The sequence below is a fragment of the Neofelis nebulosa genome, chromosome Y (genome assembly GCF_028018385.1).
Source record: "Neofelis nebulosa isolate mNeoNeb1 chromosome Y, mNeoNeb1.pri, whole genome shotgun sequence".
Classification (NCBI taxonomy): domain Eukaryota; kingdom Metazoa; phylum Chordata; class Mammalia; order Carnivora; family Felidae; genus Neofelis; species Neofelis nebulosa.
This window is the reverse complement of record NC_080801.1, coordinates 526,377-537,004: the sequence shown is the minus strand read 5'-3', so window position 1 is coordinate 537,004 and position 10,628 is coordinate 526,377.

Genomic DNA, 10,628 nt, shown 5'->3' with positions numbered 1-10,628 from the left:
GTATCTACTACAGCGTGTTAATGTTTAGTTAGCTGCCTTAGCATAAAACCCTGGCTGTACATCAGAATCACCCTGATGTCTGGATGGCAGTTCCACAGATCATGCTAATTTGAGCTTGTTTGAAGAACCACTAGGGTAGTTGTTGAAATCCCCAGACAAAAGGAGGAGATGAATCCAGTTTAAGGAATTCTCAATGGGTTCCTCTTTCAGGACACTAAAATGCAATGTAAAAATTATTTTGTGGCCATATTGACATCACCTTTCTCCTCCTCCCCCTTCTTCTTCTCCTTCTTTTCTCTTTCTTCTTCTTCTTCTTCTTCTTCTTCTTCTTCTTCTTCTTCTTCTTCTTCTTCTTCTTCTTCTTCTTCTTCTTCTTCTTCTTCTTCCTCTTTTCTCATAAAGTTCCTACACAAAAAGACTACCTATAGGCTTTAAGATGCTCTGCATGGCTTCCATAACATCTTGAAAATTCCCCAAATTCTCAAAGGAAACGTCTTTAGACATTTTTTAAATATATGTGTTCCATGATACGGCACACTTGAGTGGGAGATTAGGGTATCAAATATCTAGACAAACCCTAGTTTGGTATCCCAGCTCCATAAATACTGAGACTGGAAAAGGCAAAAGTTAATTTTCCATGGTCCAGATACCATGGTCCATGGTACAGAATTAAATGAGATCTCCTTAGTAGTACCTGTTACAATAGAAAATTTAGTTGGTGGTCTTTAATTTTCTAGTTTCCTGAAACTGCTTTTTGGATTCATGCCCAGAATCTGTCTTGATGAATATATGTCAGAGAATGAAAGCCAAAAACGAACAATGTGACCCTAGAAAGTACTGCAACAGTTAACATTGAGGTATCACAAAACTCTGAAAACACGTTCTTCAAGTTCAGTCTCCAATATGCACTGAGAGGTAGGAGAAAACGGAGGTCATAATATAACTCTTTTGTGAAACGTGAATATATGTGCAGTAACTTATTATTTTTGTGAAGTTAGGTAATTGCCTCTGGTTTGTGATGTAACGTTGTTTCAAGGTTGCACTTGAATCCGAAAATTCCTTCAGCAGACTCCCCTCCCACCTGATTTGACGTTGACTCAACCACTTCACCAAGAAAGATTTCTAAACTTTGACCATGTTTGACTGTTTATAAAAGTTTCTAGAAGCATTGAAGACCTCATCTTTGCCTTCAAGAAACTTACAATATTTGAGGGTAGAAAAAACCCAAACACCATACAAACACAGTAAGACTTCAAGGTCAAGTTTCATGTATCAGGAGAAGTCCACTTAGCTGAGCTGATCAGTAAAGGCATCTCAGAGGCATAGCACAAAGAATCTTAAAGGATGACCAAATTTCTAGCTGGCAGGCAGAAAGGAGAAGGGCAAAGGAGACAAAAACAAATGTGTGTGAAAAAAGGAGGGGCAGGCATTCCAAGAACAGTGAGAACAACCCTGTTGGAGTTTGAGGTATTTCTACAACAGTGGCCATTAAGTATTTGTGATGATGACAAAGACTGGGTAGAAGATGAGGTACCTACGTAACCCATCAATTCCATAATCTTATGTCAGGAGGTCTTGTTGACAGCAAAGAATTGGAGACCATCAGTTAAAACCTCAAGATGGTAATAACGAAGCAATTTGGTAGACACAAAACAACGAAAAGTTAAAATTCTAAGCAAAATTCTATAAGTATGTGAATTAATACCCAATCAATAAGCAATTGAAATCCATGACCAACTTAAGACCCCTCTTGTGTTCCTCTGTTAATGGGGCATGGTCTTCAGTTGCTCAAGAGGGAAAGAGACTCCTTGTCAGTCGTCCCCTCCTCAACGTCTTTCCTGTGATCCATTCAGCAGCAGGGGTTCTCAACTCCACCTCCAACGTATGCCAAGCCAGCTAGTTTCTCACCACCTTCTGCCTACTCTCCATTTTCGTTCTTAGCCTCCTGCTGCCTTTCCCTCCCCACCAAAATCCCAGTTCATTCTTTTCACTGCATCAGGAATGCAATCCAAAAATCCTGAATCTGAGCAGTTCATTCCTCTGCTTAAAACAACCCTCTAATCTCCACTGTACTCAAAATGACACATAGAATCTGTAACGTGACCACCAGACGTTGGCAGTCCTGCCTCGTCACCCCTCTAATGCCATCTTTCCTCATTCTCCTTTCATTAGGTGATTGGGACCGTCTCTTCTCCTGGTTTCTCAAATTAGACCCACGTAGGTTCCGCTCAGGATGCATTTTGTGTTCACTAGTTTCCTTACTGTTGTTGCTACGGGTCCAAGTTTGAATAAAGGACTTTTCTCCCCAAGAAACCTTTGTTGGCCAATCCTCTAATCGAGATTTTGTCCGCCCTGTCATTCCTTCTCATAACATTTAGTCTTTTATTTAACAGCATTTGCCACAACTTGTGATTACACATGTACCTTTTGTAGCTAAGGTTTGAAACATCCTGAATATATGGAGCGTGCATGTTTGATTATCACTGTGTACTTGAACCTAATAGCACCTGACACCTAAGGTGCTCAACATGTATATCCACAGTGCCTGAAATAGGGGACTTTTAAGTATCTCCCGGTGTGCTGGACTGCAATATACATTCAAGTCTTCAATAATCTCTACCACCAAATTTAGTATTCATATACAAAAAAGGGAAGGGTCACCTCCTCAAGAATAGGAAAAACAGTTTGCCTCGTTGATAGCTTCTATGGTGTAGCTTACATTTTGACCTACGAAAGACCCCACCCTGGAGATACAGTTTGCATGGATGTAGTGACAACTATGTGGAAATCAAAACAAAATAGAGTGTTTATTGAGTGTAATGTTCCAGATTTTTTCCACACAATTTACAGCATTACCAATAATCTCACAACTATACTGAACATAGGCGGTATACTTCCCCTTTACAAATTGGAAAAGCAAACTCTGAGGTATCATTTGCCAACAATCTAAGATCTGGCTGGTCGAAGAAATTGATGGGCCAGGTAATTTAAAAAACCCACAATTTTGTCCAAGGTAACCTCTGGGAAATCAGAAAATGAGCGGCTTTCATAAGTGCAGCTGCCCAGAGCCTTTTGGTGGAGCCGTTTGTGTGGAGCCCGGGATTTGGCGCCATCACATCTCCAGGATGTGATCTCCAGGTTACCAGGAGAAACCCCCATTGTTGGGAAGGGCAAGAACATCCATCCATGGCAACTTAAGGTGTTTCAACCCCTGTCAAGATAGTGCAAACCTCCACTTTGGCTTTCAAAGATGACATGAGACTGAACGCGGAAAACCCAAAAGACTCCATGAAAACGCTGGCAGATCGGATACATGAATTGACCAAACTCACAGGATACAAAATCAGTGTAAAGAAACTGGTTGCATTTCTATACACCAATAAGGAAGCAACAGAAAGAGAAGTCAAGTTATCAATGCCAATTACAATTTCACCAAGAACCATAAAATACCTAGCAAGAAACCTAACCAAAGATGGAAAAGGTCTGTACGGTGAAAAGTATAGAAAATGTATGAAGCGAAATGATGAAGACACAACAATATCAGAAAAAACAAACGAACAAACAAACACACACAGACACAGAAACAAACAATCCATGCCTATAGAGTGGAAGAATGAATAGTGCTAAAATGTCAATACTACCCAAAGCAATCTACACATTTAATGCAATACCAATCAAAATTGTACCAACATTCTTCTCCAGACTAGAGTAAGCAATCTGAAAAGTGGCACGGAACAACCAAAGACCTTGAGTACTCAATCTTATGTTGAAAAAAGAAAGCCAAAGTGGGAGGTAGCCCAGACTTCCCCTTTTCTATGAAGCTGTAATCATCAAGATAGTATGACATTGGCACAGAAACAGGCACATTAAACAATGAAACAGAGTAGAGAACCCAGAAGGGGCCCCACAAATGTATGGTGAACTAATCTTTGACAAAGATGGAAAGAGTATCCAATGGATAGAAGACAGTCTCTTGACAAGTGGTGCTGGGAGAACGGAACAGCAACATGATGAAGAATCAACTAGATGACTCTCTTACAACGTGCACAAAAATAAATGCAAAATGGATGAAAGACTTAAATGTAGACAGGAAACCATCAAAACACTAGAGGAGAAAAGAGGAAAAAACCCCATTTCTTCCTTGAATGTCTCAAAAGACAAGGGAATGAGAAGCTAAAATGAATTATCAGGACCTGGTCAAGATAAAAATCTTCTGCACTGCAAAGGAAACAATCAGCCAAATTAAAAGGCAACCGATGGAAAGAGTGAAGATATTTGCGAATGCCATATTGGAAAAGGGTTAGTATACAAAATGTATCAAGAACTTACCCAAGTCACACCTGGAAAATGTAATACAGTGAAAAAATGGGCAGAAGACATGAATAGACACTTTTCCAAAGGAGACATCCAGATGGCCCACAGACACATGAAAAGATGCTCAACATCACTCTTCATCAGGAAAATACAAATCAAAGCCACACTGAGATACCACCTCACACTAGTCAGTGTGGCTAAATTGAGCAACTCAGGACACCACAGATGCTGGCAAACATATGAAGAAAAAGTAACTGTCTCTCACTGTTGGTGGGAAAGGAAACTGGTGCACCACTGTAAGCATGAAACATACGGACATCACAATGACTCTGAACGCATATCTTTCCCTAATAACACTGAATTTCAAAGGAAAAATGCTCCAACCAAACAACATAGCGTATCAGAATGGATGGAAAAAACAAAAACAAAAAACAAAACAAGACCCATCTCTTTGCTGTCTACCAGAGACTGATTTTAGACACGAGGACACCTTCAGATTGAAAGGGAGGGGATGGAGAACTATCTATCATGCTACTGGAGGTCAAAAGAAACCTGGAGTCGCCAACTTATATCATACAAAGTAGAGTTGAAATTAAAGGCTGTACCAAGAGATGACGAAGAGCTTTCTATATTAATTTCAGGGTCTCTCCATCAGGAAGAGCTAAACATTTTAAATGTCTACACACCAAATTTGGAGACACACAAATATAAAAAACAATTAATTATAAACATACAGAACCTTGTTGAAAAGAATGTGGTAATTGCAGAGACATTAAATTAACCATAGAAAAAGGATGCAAAATCTCCAAAAGCATGGAGGTTAAGAAACATCCCACTAACGAATAAATGGGTCAACCAGGCAATTTGAGAAGAAATTAAAAGATATAAGGAAACAAATGAAAATGAAATACAACAATGCAAACCCTACGGAATGCAGCAAGGGCTGTCCTGACAGGGAAAAACAAAACAAAACAAAACAAAACAAAACAAAACAAAACAAAACAACAACGTCAGCGACAACAACAAACATTGCTATCCAGGCCTATCTCAAGAAACAAGAAAAATCCCCAATACAAAATCTAACAGCACACCTAAAGGAACTAGAAGCAGAACAGCAAGGCACCCCAAACCGAGAAGAAGGAGAGAAATACTAAAGATCAGAGCAGAAATAAACAATATGGAGTCTAAAGGAAAACAGTAGAACACATCAATGAAACCAAGAGTTGTGTTTTTGAGAAAATACACAAAAGTGATAAACGTCTACCCTGGCTTCTCAAAAAGAAAAGATAGGGGAACCAAATAGGTAAAATCACGAATAAAAATGGAATTATTACAACGAATCCCTCAGAAATTCAAGCAATCATCAGGAAACACTGTAAAATCTTCTACGCCAACAAACCTGACAACCTGGAAGAAATGGACAAATGCCTCCATACCCACACACTTCCAAAACTCAAACGGGAAGAAATAGAAAATGTGAACGCACCCATACCTAGTGAGGAAATTGAATCAGTTATCAAAAATCTCCCAATATATAAGCGTCCTGGACCAGGTGGCTTCCCTGGCGAATTCTAGCAGCCATTTAAAGCAGAGATAATAGCTATCCTTCCCAAGCTGTTCCAAAAAATGGAAATGGAAGGAAAACTTCCAGACTCATTTTATGAAGCCAGCATTACTTTGATTCCCAAGCCAGACAGAGACACAGAGAAAAAGGAGAATTACAGGCCAATATCCCTGATGAATAGGGGTGCAAAAATTCTCAACAAGATACTAGCAAATCACATTCAATAGCATATAGAAACTATTCAACAAGACCAAGCGGGATTCATTCCTGGCCTGCAGGGCTAGTGCAATATTCACAAATCAATCAATGTGCTACATCACATTAATAAAAGAAAAGATAAGAACCATAGTACACTGTCAATAGCTGCAGAAAAAGTATTTGAGAAAATACAGCGTCCTTACTTAATACGAACCCTCAAGAAAGTTGGGATAGAAGGAACATACTTTAAACATCATAAAAGCCATTTATGAGAAGCCCACAGTAAATATCGTCCTCAATAGGGAAAAACGGAGACCATTCCCCCTGAGATCAGGAACAAGACAGAGATGTCCAATATCATCCCCATTGTTGAACATAGTGTTGGAAGTCTTAGCATCAGTAATCAGACAGTAAATGGAATTAAAGGTGCCATCATTTGCAACAATGAAATCAAACTTCCACATTTTGCAGATGACATGACACTATACGTGGAAATTCCGACAGACTCCACCAAAAGTCCTCTAGCACTGATACATGAATTTAGCAATGTTGCAGGGTACAAAAGCAATGTACAGAAATTGGTTGCATTTTATACACCAATAATGAAGCAACAGGAAGAGAAATAAAGAAACGGATCCAATTTACAATGCACCAAGAGTCAAAAAATACCTCGGAATAAACCTAACCAAAGATGTAAAAGATCTGTATGCTGAAAACTGTAGAAAGCTTGTGAAGGACATGGAAGAAGATACAGAGAAAGCGAAAAACATCCCACGCTCGTGGATTGGAAGAACAAATATTGACGACATGTCAATACGACCCAACGCAGTCCTCACATTATATGCAGCCCCAATCACATTGCACCAGCATTCTTCTCCAAGCTGGAACAAGCAATCATAAAATGTGTATGGAAACACAAAAGACCCTGAATGGCCAAAGTAATACTGAAGAAGAAAACCAAAGTGAGAGGCACCACAATGCCAGACTTTAGCCACTACCGCAAAGCTATAACCATCAAGACAGCATGGCATTGGCACAGAAACAAATACATAGACTTAATGGCATAGAATAGAGACCCCAGAACTGGACCCATATACGTATGGCCAACTAATCTTTGACAGAGCAGGAAAGAATATCCAATGGAAAAAAAGACAGTCTCTTTAACAAATGGTACTGAGAGAAGTGGACAGCAACATGCAGAAGAATGAAATTAGACCACTTTCTTACACCACTCACAAAAATAAACTCACAATGGATGAAGGACGTGAATGTGAGACAGGAAACCATCAAACCCTTGAGGAGAAAGCAGGAAAGATCGTCTCTGACCTCAGCGTCAGCAAGTTCTTAGTTGACACATCTCCAAAGGCAAGGGAACTAAAAGCAAAATTGAATCATCGGGACCTCATTGAAACAAAAATCTTCTCCACAGTGAAGGAAACAATCAACAAAACTAAAAGGCAACTGACGGAATGGGAAAAGATGTGTGCAAAAGTCATACTGAATAATTGGCTACTATCCAAAACCTATAAAAAGAACTCACCAACTCCATACCCGGGAAACAAAGAATCCAGGGAAGAAACGGGCAGAAGACTTGAACAGACACTGTTCTAAAAAAGACATCCAGATTGTCAAGAGACACATGAAAAGATGCTCAACAGCACTCCTCGTCGGGGAAATCCAAATCAAAACCGCACTGAGATACCACCTCATGCCAGTCAGAGTGGCTACAGTGAGCAAATTAGAAGACTATAGATGCTGGTGAGGATGTGGAGGAACAGGAACCCTCTTGCACTGTTGGTGGGAATGCAACCTGGTGCAGCCGCTCTGGAAACCAGTGTGGAGGTTGCTGAAATGATTAAAAATAGAACTACCCGAAGACCCAGCAATAGCACTGCTAGGAATTTACCCAAGGGGTACAGGAGTGCTGAGACATAGGTGCACATGTACCCCAATGTTTATAGCACTACTTTCAACAACAGCCAAACTATGGCAAGAGCCTAGCTGTCCAGCAACTGACAAGCGGATAAAGAATTTGTGGTTTATGTATATACAATGGAATAATACTTGGCCATGAGAAAGAATGAAACCTGGCCATTTGTGGCAACGTGGATGGAACTGGGGGGTATGATGCTACGTGAAATAAGTCAGGCAGAGAAAGACAGATACCATATGTTTTCATCCATGTGTGGATCCTGAGAAACTTAGCAGAAGACCATGGGCGAGGTGATGGGGGGAAAAGTTATAGAGAGGGAGGGAGGCAAACCATAAGAGACTCTTCAATACTGAAAACAGACTGAGGGTTGACGTGGGTTTGGGGAGAGGGGAAAGTGGGTGACGGGCATTGAGGAGGGCCCCTGTTGGGATGAACACTGGATGTTGTGTGGAAACCAATTGGAAAATAAATTACATTTAATGAAAAAGGAAATCCAGGGGTTGCTCTTACTGAATATGAGGATAGCTTTCCATTTTAAGCACTTTATGAGCGTGAGGTAGTAGTAGCTTAGGCCGCGTAGATAAAAGTTTTGTTTGTGTGTTTAAGAAAAGGAGTTAAATAAAGACAGAGGCCTGTCACATGTATCACGTTAACCTTGGCAAGTTTCTCTTCTGCTTGTTACCATGACTTACCACTTTTAGTGATTCACATAGTTTGGAGTCATCCTTTCATGCGGAAGTGGATTTCAATTGATCGTGGTAGGTGGTCATTGTAGTATTTTGTGAATGAATTGTGTATGTGGTGATGATGGATGGACTATGCTGGATGCTTTCAAAAGCACTTACACGGACGGTGTAACACATGTTCTACCCTTGGAATCCCATACGGTCTCTTACTACCTTGTGTATGACTTACCTGAAATATCATGAATTGGTAGGTAGTGAATAGGTTTTCGTGGCACTGAATGCCCTACTGGCCACTCACACAGAATTCGTTGACGCTTTGCTCTTAAGCACACAACGACTCAGTCTTCCCTAAGCTGCATGAAAGTGCGCATGGATACTAACTAGGCCAACTGTTTGCTGCTGCTGTGAAGAACAGCTTCGTGAACTGTGAGCTGTAGCAACACACGTATGGAACCCTAAGCAAGGCACAGTATATCGGTGTTCTTTGAAAGGGTAGAGTAGTTTTTTCAATTTGGCTTTCAGTGTGTTGCATGACAAGGCACTTAATTAGCTAAAACCCTCTTAGAGTCATGTTTGATTGCAAGTTGTGTGTACTCTCCACCTCTAAGTGTCATTTCATGTTAGATGGAATTAATGGAGGCTGAAGCACCCGTGCATTCACCTCTAGGACAACCCTCTTGAACTCGTGAAGAATTATGGGCCTTCTCAGGTAAGATTGCATGCAGGTCTTTCTCAAGGGCATAATCTTAAACACAGCCAAACCTAAAGCAGCTTTGGGCAGCCCACCGTGATAAGATATGCAGACATTGTGACCTCACAAAGCACCTGGTCTCCTAGCAACTGCGGTGTGACTCTCACAGCCTGCCTCCTGATTTGGCTTCATGGTAGGAAATTCATTAGGGTCCTGAGGCGGCCAGGAGACCTGGCAAGCGCAGCGGCCCCTAGCGGCCTCACATCCTGAGCAGCATGAAGAGGCGGAGGCGCTGGCCCAGGGCGGCCTTGGCCCCAGCAGCCATAGGAGGAGCCTCTAGCGCTGCAGGAGGGGCCATGCGGAGGCAGCAGCCCCCGAGGCCCGCCTCCAGACGCGCCCGCCAGCTGCCAGGCGGAGGCGCCACGGAGCCCGAACGGTGGCGGTGGGCCAGAGGAAGGTGTCGCCCCCGCCGCCACCGTCCCGGGAGGACAGCAGCCCCCGTAAGCACGCGGCACCGGGGCCGTGCTCCAGGGGCCTCACCCTGGAGGAGAGTGGAAGGGCGGCCACCCCGACGTTGACCACCTTCCCCACCATCCGCGTAGTAGGCGACGTGTGGGTCGAGAGCAGCCTGCCAGAAGCGCTACGCCAGGCGCGCCAAGTCCTGGGAGTGAACCTGGAACCCGTGGTGAGACTCCGCCGCTTCCCAGTGCGTGGGCGGGAGATGCCGGCCACCGCCGCGCGACTTCTCAGCCCCGGGACCGGTTGTGCCTGGAGGGATGAACTAGGGACAGCCGGGACCGCGTCCCCTAGTGCACTTTACAGGAGAAGAAGCACCAGATGGTCCCGGCCAGCGCCCCCGGGATGCGGGGCCGCCTTCTGGGACTCCGGGGCAGCTGTGCCCCTCTGCTGCCTCCCAGCACCAGGTCTGCGAAGGGAGGAGACCCCTGGACCGCAAGGGAGTTCCCCTTTCTTCCTAACCCCAGATTGAGATGTCTCCAGGAGTGTAGGGGCAGATCCATGTTCTCTCTTGTTCCCTCATTGGTCTGAAGTCTTCAGAAGAAGCTATTCCACCCCCGCCCACTCCAAAGGAAGTTGGTTCCATGCTTGTGTAATAAAGCTAGAATTCCCTTGCTGTTCACCCACCTCTGGCTCCTCCCGCCTCATTTTCTTTCTTTGTTTCCTTTTTTGACTGCCACTCTTTCTGGACGAAAGATCGAATATGTGTGGAAAGTTGTTGCAATA